Source organism: Castanea sativa, chromosome 5, assembly GCF_040712315.1.
Source record: "Castanea sativa cultivar Marrone di Chiusa Pesio chromosome 5, ASM4071231v1".
NCBI lineage: Eukaryota > Viridiplantae > Streptophyta > Magnoliopsida > Fagales > Fagaceae > Castanea > Castanea sativa.
The window spans coordinates 72,242,930-72,255,119 of NC_134017.1; the positions used below are offsets into that span (position 1 = coordinate 72,242,930).

A 12,190-nucleotide genomic window follows, 5' to 3' on the forward strand; every position below is an offset into this window, starting at 1 on the left:
AAAAAATTCCAGGTTATCTTTAAACTTTAGACTACAAAAATCTAATTCCATCCAAACCAAGAAAAGAAGACAAACTATACTTCATCCAAAATTTTTTTTATAAAGAACATTATAATTTCAGATTTCAAAATCCAATAATTTCAATCCCCCTTACAAATAATAGAACAGGTAAGAGGGAAAACAAAACTTGACAATTAAAGCGAAATGATTTTAAAGGATTACTAACCATTAAAACTCATGTAGGATCTCATTTGGTGGGTGTTTCCACTTATAGGGAGGAAAAGAGTTATGAGTCAAAATTCCTAAACTAACAACAAACCATAATTGAAGAGAATATTAGGAAAAGAAATTAATACCTTTAACTCTACTTCTGCTTTGATGAAATTAGAGGTTATAGATTATAGAAAGATTCCACATCATCTCAGCTGAAAAAGAAATCGAATGATCTAAATTCAAAAGAGATAAATTCAACACAAACCCATTACCGAAAATACTGAATAAAAATAGTCACATTAGAATTCTGAACAGATTAGTTTTTTTATATTGAGAAACTTGAAATCAGTGTTTTAATGAACCTGAAACCTAATAAGCATTCTGTTTCTTTACAGTGAAAACCCAAAAAAAATAAAAAAAAATTCAATTGTAGCAATCTATAAAACATAACAAAAGCAAATATAATTTAATAGGCTTATTGTAAATTAAATTGAGAAAGACAAATTTTGAGAGAAACTAAAAAAAAAATCAAAACCTAACGTAACCCAAATAACTAAGCTTTCAATAATTGTTCACTAAACTTTCAGATTTGAAAGCATAAAACGTTAATTAAGGGCAAGTTTCCTAATGTTATTAAAACATGTAAAACAAAGATTATAATCAGAGACCAAAGCATCCAAAGAAAGAGAATAAACAGTCAGGTTTTAATTCAAATTCGAATCAGTGAGTACCTTCAGAATACACCGTTGAAGAGAAGGGATGGGGGCAGACAACATAAAACCCGAGATTATAATTTTTGCATAGAAAAAGGAACAAACCCATCTATTTTTCAAAAGGAGTCAAAGAAGAACCCTAGAAAATTCGGTAGAAATTTTTTTTGAAAAACAGATATATAGAAAAGGAAGATGCTTATTCATGTAGTATAAACATCTAGTCTTAAACTTAAACGAAAAATTAACCCATGAAACCCAAACTTAGAACAAACACCGTGGCCCACTCCCAACAACAAGCACCCCCCCCCCCCTTAGAAATCCAAGACCAGCGACAAAAGCCAAATGCGAAAGAGGGAGAGAAAGAGACATCGTTAGTTTTTTTTTTCTTACCCTGTTTCTGTCAAATCTAAAAAACAATAAATCGAAACCCTAAACCTAAAATCGAAAACCTAAACCTAAATCGAAACCCTAAACACAAAATCAAAACCCTAAACCCAAAAAACAAATACATAGAAATCTAATTGTTTCTCGAGAAAAAAAAAATCGAGATCTAGAGAGAGAGAAGGGAGACTTACGAGGTGGTGGTGGTGGGAGGCGTGGGAGCGATGGACGACTGGGCTTTGTCGGCGCCGGTGTGTAGGATCGGTGGTGAGTGTTAGTGGGAGTCGCTTAGGGTTCGAAGGGAAGAGACACAGAGTTTTTCTTTTTTGGCATTTGACATTTGGTGGCTTTGGGGTTTTTTTTTTTTTTTTTTTCAATTTATAGTAGAGCTGTAGCCCCGTTTTTTTAAAACGTGGCTTAAGCCCAACTCAAAAAAACGCAGCTAGAACACCAATAAACGCGGCCACAGACCTGATCCTGGGCTGCGTTTAACGCACGCGGCTGAGGGTCTGGTGCTGTAGCTGCGTTTCACTGAAACGCGGCTCAAGCAGGGTCTTAGGCCGCATTTTTGCAAATGCGGCTGAAAAAAACGCGGCCTAAGACCCGCGTGTTTTGTAGTGATTAGCCCACCTTATTGGTAAATAGTATATGTTTGGAAAAAAAAAGATGAAGAAACATGTCTTAGTAAGGATTGATAATCGTTTTAATTTGCAAATATAGTTATTATCCACGAGGCTTTTGCAATGGAACTTGTGGTATATATCAACTTTATCCATGTCGTCTAGTGCCGTTTTGAAGATGTTAGTCTCAACCCTTCTTAGTTCTTTCCCTTCGACACGTTGCTTCTTTGTTAGCCATTAATGTCCACATGCAAAAAACCCGACAGACCGTGTAAAATGATTTCACACCCCACTTTGAGACCTCTCCTAAAAAGTAACACCAAAAATAATCAACTTGCTTTTCTGTGATATAGAACCTTTTTCCTCCAAAATAATCAAATTAGTAAAAGTTAGGAAATATTCATTTAGAAAGGTTTTTTTTAGGTTAAACTATATATATTAAAATTAATGATAAGACTTTCCTAAATTAAAAAGACAAAGTTTGGCTACAACTCTTACTAGAAAAATTAACTTACAATTATATATTTTAAAAATCTAATCATTAGATTGAATATTATTTATGCTCTAATGCATGTCAAAATTCATATCAATTAAATGTTCTTTACTGCTTTATCCATAAACTTATTTTTTATGCATAATTTTATACTACAAAAATTTAAAATTTAAACATTTAACTAATGATATAACTTCTAAGCTTTAATTTCTAAAAACTTTACAAGTATGGAAAATATAAGGAAATAAAAAAGCGTAATCCAATAATAAATTTTTCAAAATTCACATCCACTAAAAAAAATATTTAATCAAGTTATAGCCCAGTTTTTTCCAATATAAAAACTCATAAAAAATACTTGTAATAAGTTATCATAAGCTTTTCATAAAAAAAAATAAAATAAAATAAAATAAAAACTTAAAATATCTAGTTTGAGTTTGCATCCATTAAGGTAAGTCCAACATTTATCTCACAAAAAAAGTAAGTACAATCACATGGACAACAAGGATGCAATAATTTAAAGGAGATGTCGGAGATAGGACAGAAGATGCAGTACAATCATATGAACTCGAACAAGGATGTGTAACTAAGAGCATTATAACATCTTGTGTATATTTTTGGCAAAAATACACTTTTAGTCCCTACATTTTGGGTCAATTCTCATTTTGGTTCCAAAGTTGATTTTGTTACTAAAGTCATCCCTAAAAAAAGAAAATCACTTTTAAAATGGTCCTTGCCATCAGTCAACCAATAGAAAAATCCTACGTGGCTAACGAAATGCCCAGCTTGCTGACCTGGCGCTGACATGGCCATTAAAATATTATTAAAAAAGATTATTTGGCATTTTTTAAATGCCACGCCAACATTTTAATTTTTTTAAATCCACGTCAGAAAATTTAAACAAAAATAAATTAATTTTTTTTAAAAGCCTTAAATCTAATTTAATTTAATTTTTTTACTTTTCATTATCATTTCATAAGAACATAACAATTTTTTCTTCAGGTTCTTCCCAAATCCAAGAAACAAACCCAGCAACCAAATCTAATCTCCATCAATGCTAGGAAAATAAGAAATAAATCCAACAAACCAACCAATCTCCAGCAAACCCATAAACTCATAAATTTCACATTCAAATTATCAAATTCCTATTCCAAATTCATCTTGATCATGAACACACAAGAACAACAAACCCAGAATGTTCAATCCCAAGAACAACAAAATAGAAACACAACCCAAATCATCGTAGTGTTGCAGTGGAGCTGACGGCATCATCGTCCAAGATCCACAATCCAAATCACCCAAACAACCCGCCTATCAAAAGCTCTCTTCTCTCTCTCTCTCTCTCTCTCTCTCTCTCTCTCTCTCTCTCTCTCTAACTGAGCGAGCAAAAAAAATCTTCATAATCTTTCTGTGTGAAAAATTAGGGCCAAGCTTTAGATCTCGGAGACTATAGAAATGGCGGTAAATCGCATCCGATTCTTGCATTGCGGTCGCTGATTTTCGGTTGCTGGAATCGGAGTTGGCAGCGATTGATTTCTCCGGTTGATGTTTCTCTGTGACATTCTTGTTCGGACTCGCACATGGACTGGATTTGGAGCAATGGCTGGGATCGGGCCTGATCTGCTCCAGACCACCACTGGCCTTCTTCCCCTTGATCTGCTCTAAACCACTACCGACCTCCTTCCTTTGGATCTACTCCAAACCACCGCCAGCCTCCATCTCATTATCTCCTCATCTCCCTGCTCTAAACCCAAATCATGGGTTCTCTCTCTCTCTAAACCCAGATCACGGGTTCAAAATGGGCTAATGAAAAGAAATTGTTGAAATCTAAGAGAAATTAAAAAGAAATTGTGAGAGGTAGAGCTTGGGGTCTTTGGCCATGGGTTTCTGGGTTTGGAGCTTGGTGTCTTTGGCCATGGGTGTCTGGATATGGAGCAGATCAAAGAGAAATAAAAGAGACAGAGAGTGAGAGAACAATGGGTAGAGAGATTAAGATTTAAGGTTTGTTTAAATCAAATTAAAATTAAGAGAGTGAGAGGACAATTTCAATTTAAATCAAATTTGTATTTTCAGTTTGAATTAAAATTAAGAAATTAAATGTTTGTTTTTTAATTAGATTTAAGGTTTGTTTTTTAATTTATTTTAAATTTTCTGACATGGATTTTAAAAAAAATTAAAATGCTGACGTGGCATTTAAAAAATGCCAAATAATCTTTTTTAATAATATTTTAATGGCCACGTCAGCGCCAGGTCATCAAGCTGGGCATTCCGTTAGCCACGTAGGATTTTTCTGTTGGTTGACTGACGGCAAGGACCATTTTAAAAGCGATTTTCTTTTTTTAGGGATGACTTTAGTAACAAAATCAATTTTGGGACCAAAATGGGAATTGACCCAAAATGTAGGGACCAAAAGTGTATTTTCGCCTATATTTTTTTACATATTTCAGAATTTTTTTTTTTTTTTAATTTTACAAACTCACTTTTCCAAATAATCCACGTTAGATTATTTATTTTATATTACATTTGATTAAAATATCAATCTTTCTTAATTTTTTAATTATTTCTCTTTCTTCATACACAATAACCACCATCTACTCTCTTCCTTCATCTATGGGACACACAAAGAAAGAATAAAAATAAATAAATGTAAAATAAATAGTGTAAGTGTAAATTTACCTAGTAGTAACTGTATATTTTTACACAACTTTGCATGATCTGATATGGGTGAATTTGAGACTCTGTTAGCTAAAACATGGTCATATTTCTATTATAAAAGAACTAATACGAGTGATCTAACAATCATATCATTTTTCATCTTTTTAAAGTGATTTTGTTAATGAATGCCCTAAAGGCATTTCTTAGTGAACCATTTGAAGAAAGTTGTTATGAAAAAAAATGAAAATAAAGTAAAATAAAAAACTAATTTTTTATAGCTTTTTTTTTTACAAGTAGTATCATAATTTTTCTAAAATAGCTCATTAACATATGTATTACGTGAACTTATTAACCGAACCATTTTAAAAGATACATTTCAAATACTTTCATACAAAAGTAGGAAAAATAAAGTTATCAATTGATTATTAATGTTGAAACTCTTGTAACGATGCAAAACATTAACTCTTGTACAATGTTAGTTTACAGATTGAGATCATGCAATAACTTTTAATGGTTGAGATTGAGAATTTTAAAGAAAAAAAAAATTTTAATCTTAACCTTTGACAGAAAAGGTAGAAATATATCATTAAGAAAGGAAAGAACAAAAACCATACAGATACAACGCCAGGGTGGTCCCACACACACTGTTTGGTGTGTGGGTTAATAAAATCTCTCACCTTTAGCGACGTGTCCACGCCATCACGAAGGTCGGGAGGTGAGGGAGCCACCTATGGCTCTTAATGCCAGCTGTGCCTCCATCTCCAATTCTCCAAATTGATCCTTCCCAAATCACGTCCCTTGCACTGAGGAGGCTACGCCAAACAAACGATGGATTTTTTCCCAGTTCAGCCTCCATGAAGGAGCAGGTGGGGAAGTATCTGGCTTTGTATACTCGGTAAAACAAGGAGTGAGTCTCCTGAGTCAACCACCATGCCTGCTTAGCCAGCATTGCGAGATTAAATGCATGAATGTCGTGAAAACCTACTCCATGTCTGCCCTTTGGAGTGCACAACCTGCCCCAGTTGATCCAGTGTATCTTTCACTTGTTTCGAGTTTGACCCTACCAGTTTTTAGCCAGAGTTGAGTTTATTCCATCACACACCGCTCTAGGTATCTTGAAAATGCTCATGGCGTACGTCGGGATAGCTTGAGCCATCGTCTTAATCAGGACTTCCCTCCCAGCTTAAGAAATGTACTTTTCCTTCCAACCCATCACTTGTTTAGAGACCCTCTCCTGAACCTCTCTGAACGTGTTGACCTTCGATCTCCCCCCCCCCCGCCCCCACCATGGGTAGCTCGAGGTACTTTTCACAATCTGTCAAAATTTGTGCTCCGAACAAAATCTACATACCTTCCTGGACCACCCAGCTAGTGTTCTGGCTAAAGAACAACGTGGTTTTTTGACGAATGATGGCCTGTCCAGAAGCGGCTTCATATTGGGTGAGCAAGTTAAGCAAATGACGTCCCTCTTCAAGCTTGGCTTCACAAAAAAGCAGGTAGTTGTCGGCAAAGAGAAGGTGTGATATACGTACCCCTCCATAGCAAGATAGCAGCCCCTTCACGTGGGGATTTACAGTTGCCTGATGCAGCAAAGATGAGAGCCCTTAGGCGTAAAATAAGAAAAGGTATGGTGACAATGGGTCACCCTGCTTAATGCCTCTTGATGGAGTAATATAGCCACACGGTTGTCCGTTAACGATGACTGAATATGAGGCAGAACGCACTGTCACCATTGCAAGTTCCACCCATTTCCCTGAGAGACCCAAGCTCAACACAATGTTCTCAAGGAATTTCCATTCCACTTGATCATAAGCTTTGCTAATGTCAAGCTTGACTACCATGTGCCCAACCTTCCCGCGTCTTCTATTTCGCATCCTGTGTACCATTTTGAAAGCAACTGTAATATTGTCCATGATCAACCTACCCGGAACAAAGGCACTTTGGGAGTCGGAGATAACATATGGTAGTATGGACTTTACTCAGTTTGTAAGGACCTTGGAGATCAGCCTTGATACTACATTCCCCAAACTAATGGGACGATACTTTGTGATGCTCTGTGGGTTATTCTTTTTGGGGATAAGAACAATGTGTGTATAGTTCATTTTGTACAAATATCTCCCCAGTGTAAAACCGACAATACCGCCTCAGTGACGTCGTGCCCCACAATGTGCCAAAATTTTTGGAAGAAGTACGGAGACATACCATCCGGGCCGGGTGCCTTGGAGGGGTTCATTTCGAAGAGGGCAGTTCTAACTTCCTCCTCCGTGTATGGGCTAACCAAATTCCTTGCCATTTCACTAGTAACCACCCTGTCCATAGAGGCCAGCACATCCTCCATGTTGAGGTTATCCGAGGCAGTGAACAGTCTCTTATAATATTCCTCTGCTATGCCTATTATCTCCCCTGTGTCTGTACACCACCTCCCACTTGAATCATGCAGTCCTTCGATAGTATTCTTACGCTGCCTTTGGCTTGCACGTTGGTGGAAAAACTTGGTGTTCTTGTCACCAACCGGAAGCCAAATGGAATGAGAGCATTGACGCCAGAACACTTCTTCATGGTGCATTAGTTCATTAATCTCTTTTCTAACTCCATGAATCCTGTCCAAATTCTCCTCGTACCCCTCCGACATCAGCTTCTCTAACTCTCCCTGTTTAGCGTTAATACGGTCCCGGGTGTTACCGAAAGTGCCCCTACTCCACTCTACCAGGTCCATCCTACACCGTTTAATCTTCTCAAACAAGCGGAACATAGGGCTCCCAGTAGTTTGGGCTCGAGCCCAAAAGGTCCTAACCCGATCGACACACTCAGGGTGAGCCACCGACCTTTCCTCAAACCTTTGCATTTTTTTTCTACGGTGGTGACTTGTAATAGTGGGCTCAGTGTTCAACAGAATGGGGTCGTGGTCCGAGTAAGCTGTTGCCGTGTGAAAAACCTTGGTCTGGGGGTAAAGCTCTCTCCATTCCTCTGATGCACATGCACGGTCAAGCCGTTGCTCCACGAAGGCATCTCCACGCCACCCATTTCTCCAAGTGGACCTGTACCCTTGAAAGCCTAAATCCACGAACCCACAGTGTAAAAAAGTGCTCTGAAATTCCTACATGGGTCGAAGCAGTCTGGGTATTCGACCATTCCTCTCCTCAGAGCAAAGTATTTCATTAAAATCGCCTATGCACATCCAAGGCAGTGAATCCCATGCCCTCAAGTGCCTAAGCAATCTCCATGTCTCGATTTTCATCCTCTCTTCAAGGTGGCCATACACACCTATCATCCTCTACAGTGTATGCATGGGGGAAGAAACATGCACGTCAATGTGGTTGGGCGAGTATGTTTGAGTATCCACCACCACTTCATTCTTCCAAAGCAATGCAAGCCCACCACTTCACCTTACACTAGGCACCACCAGCAGTGAGGGAAAGTCTAGTTCTACCTTTATGGGTTGCATCTCACTCACTAATAACTTTGTTTCCATTAGAAACAAAATTGTGGGTCCTTTTTTTCTTACCAGGTCGGTAAGTATCTGAACTGCACGGTGGTTCCCAAGCTCCCGACAGTTCCAACTCATGATAATCATGGTGACCGGCGGGGCTGAGATGTAGTCGCCGCTGTTGAGAGAGATGGTTTATCAGTTTCTGCCAGAACCTTGTGCCTTTTGGTTTTCACCATGTTTGTTTCAACCTCATTCTTCTGGTGGTCCTGACCTCCTCTTTTGTTCCCTACCCGAACCTGTGGGTCTAGTGGTACTTTTCTTATTTTTGTAATTTGGGTCCGAGTAGGTTTTTTTGTCGTAGTTGCCATATTAGTGCTATCAGCACTAGGTACTGTGTCCCATGCAAAACTACGTGAGGTGTCAAGAGGAGTAAAAAGGGTCACGTGACCCTCATTTAATTCGCCCCTGTCCAGCCCATATGAAATGGGCACGCTTATCAGGTTCCCCGTCGGAAATTGCAGTTCCTTTTCATGTTGTTGTGAGTTTTCTGGTGGTTTGCAGAGTTGTATTGGTGTAAGGTCCATCTCCGTGGGGTCGGGCTTTAAGGTGTCAATGTCCGTTGAAGTTTCTTCCTTGATTTGTGGCTGTGAAATATCTATAGCAGGACCTGTCTTGTCCGCTTCACAGATTTCAATAGTAGGGTCCACGTCAACTCCTGTTGAGGGTGGGACTGCCGGAAGCTGTGCATGGGGCGGTGGTGTTGGAGTTCGACGAGGCGGGCTGTCCGTACTCCCCGGTGAGTTGTTGGTCTGAGTTGGTGTAGGAGTTCGACGAGGCGGGCTGTTAGTTCTCCCAGGTGAGCCGTTGGTCTGGGTTTTGGTACCTGCCCAAAGCCACTCGCCATATGGCCTGCTATCGGTGGTTTCATCTGACGGGTGGGGGCACCGAGCTGCTTCGTGGCCCACTCTACCACATTGGAAGCACAGACCCACAAGCCGCTCATATCTATACGCCACCTTAACTCGGTCGCCTTTCAGACTTACGATCTGGCCACCCCGCCGTATCGGTTTATCCAGCAAAACTTCCACACGGATACGCAAGAAGTGAGCTTGGTCAGAGGCAAGTGCTCGGCATTCCACCTCCACCACCTATCCGATCCGATCCCACGTTTGATGTCCCACCCCGCCTCTTCGTTGATAAGACCAAACGATAGGCCCCACACCTGAACCCATGTCGGCAAGCTTCTGAAACTTACCGTCCTAGCTGTCAGTCCTTTCTCCTATCTCTGTAAGGCCAGGATATGGTTATCAAAACTCCATGGACCGTTATCCTAGACCCATTGTAGTTGGCTCTCCAAGGAGAACTTAAACTGAAGTAGCCCATCACCCACGTCCATTATCTTCAGATCGCTACCAAGTTTCCACACCGAGCGTAAAAGATTTTTAGCGGCTTTCATGTTTAGAAGGCATGTAGTCAGTGTTAGAAATACTGAATTCAATAGTATTGAATTTCTCACTGAAAGAATATATATGAGTGCCTTTATATAGGAGGCATATGAGTGCAGTACGAGTAAATATGAGTGTAGTACAAGTAAGAGTGCTATACAAGTAAACTAGTTGGGACTAAAGCCCACAACATTATACATGTTAACAGCCCCCCTCAAACTCAAGGTGGATGTGAGACCAACTTGAGGTTGTCAACCAAAGTACGAAGGCGTCCCTTAGGATGTGACTTGGTGAAAATATCTGCAAGTTGATCTATAGAGGAGATTGAGATTAGCTTGAGAGCACCATGGACAAGATGATAATGGATAAAATGACAATCGATCTCGATGTGTTTAGTCCGTTCATGGAAGACATCATTGTGAGCAATATAAATGGCACTCTTGTTGTCACAATAAAGAGGAGTAGCAGAGGATGTAGACACACCTAAGTCTTTGAGAAGCTATCGTAGCCAAAGAAGCTCAAATGTGGTATCAGCAAGGGCACGATATTCTGCTTCAGTACTAGAACGGGCCACATGAGTTTGTTTCTTGCTTCGCCAAGAAATTAGAGAAGAACCAAGAAGAAAGCAATAACCAATGGTGGACCTGCGATCAATGGGATCTCCTGCCCAATCGGCATCAGAAAATGCACGGAGAACAAGTAGAGACTGAGCAGAGTAGAAAAGACCATGGAAGAGAGTGCCCTTTAGGTACCGAAGAATGCGCAGAACAGCAGCATAGTGAGTCGATTGTGGAGCAAACAGATACTAGCTCACCTGGTGAACAGCATAGGAAATGTCTGGATGACTAACAGTAAGATAAACTAGGCTGCCAACTAAGCGTCTATAAAGAGAGGGATTAGAAAATGGTTTCCCCCCTGAGGGAGTCAGATGCGCATTAAGCTTGACTGAAGTGTCAATAGTCTTGCTATCAGTGAGTCCAGCTCTAGAAAAGAGTTCAGAGGCATACTTGGCTTGAGTAATGTAAAGTCCATCTGTAGAATGAGTGATTTCAAGACCCAAGAAGTAGCTGAGATGTCCAAGATCTTTCATCTCAAACTGCTGACTGAGAAAATCCTTGAGTTCTTGAATGCCACTAAGGTCATCACCAGTTATGATCATATCATCCACATATAAGAGAAGTAAAATAGTGCATTTGTCAGTGCAACGAAGAAATAAGGCAGAATCATAATGACTGGCCATGTAACCCAAACGAGAGATGGTAGAGCTGAATTTGGCAAACCAAGCACGTGGAGCTTGTTTAAGGCCATAAAGTGCACGTCGAAGGTGACAAACCTTGTTTGATTCAACAGAGAGACCAGGAGGAGGTTGCATATAAACTTCTTCACTTAAATCCCCATTAAGGAATGTATTTTTGACATCCATCTGGAAAAGATCCCATTTACTGGCAACAGTAACAGCTAAGAGGGCACGAACAGAAGAGATACGAGCAACCGGAGCAAAGGTCTCTTCATAATCAATCCCATACTCCTGTGTAAAACCTTTTGCAACAAGACGAGCTTTGTAGCGCTCAATGGACCCATCAGAGCGAGTCTTAATCTTGTAGATCCACTTACAACCAACCACAGATTTCCTAGGGGGGAGAGTAACCAAGTCCCAACTATGGTTTTTAGGTAATGCATCAAGTTCCTCTTTCATTGCAATCTGTCATAAAGGGTCAGTGGAAGCCTCACGATAGGTGTGAGGCTTGTGTAGTGTAGCAAGGGCAGTGTAACAATGATAGTCAAGTAAATGTGCAGGAATGGACCTTACCCGAGTTGAGTGACGAGGTGAAATGTCTTATGCATGATCTTCAGGCGGAGCAGGAGCAGGGGAACCAAGATCAGGGTTGGGTAGCTCGTCTTCGATCTGTTCATCTTCCACCTGTTCATTAAAGGGGGAACTAGGAAAGGGTTCAAGGATTTCTGGTGGTTGGGCAGAGAAGTCAATAAGAGAATCAGGAGCAACTACAGGAGGATCAGGATCAGCTATAGAAGGGTCAGGAGCAGCTACAGAAGGAATATATGTCTCATCTGGAAATAGATCTAAGACAGAAGAGGAAGATAGAGAAGCACGGAAGTGAGTGAGCTCGACAAAGAGGCGATGTTCCTAAAAGACAACATTGCGGGAGATACGAAGACGATGAGAAATAGAATCATAACACCGATACCCCTTTTGAGTTTCGCCATAGCCAAGAAAACAACAA

The 12,190-nt window shown here is 39.9% G+C and overlaps 1 pseudogene; it reads left to right on the top strand.

The window, feature by feature from the left end:
• The window catches only part of LOC142635739 ((3S,6E)-nerolidol synthase 1-like), a 58,387-nt pseudogene that overhangs the window by 17,414 nt on the left and 28,783 nt on the right, over positions 1 to 12,190 (top strand).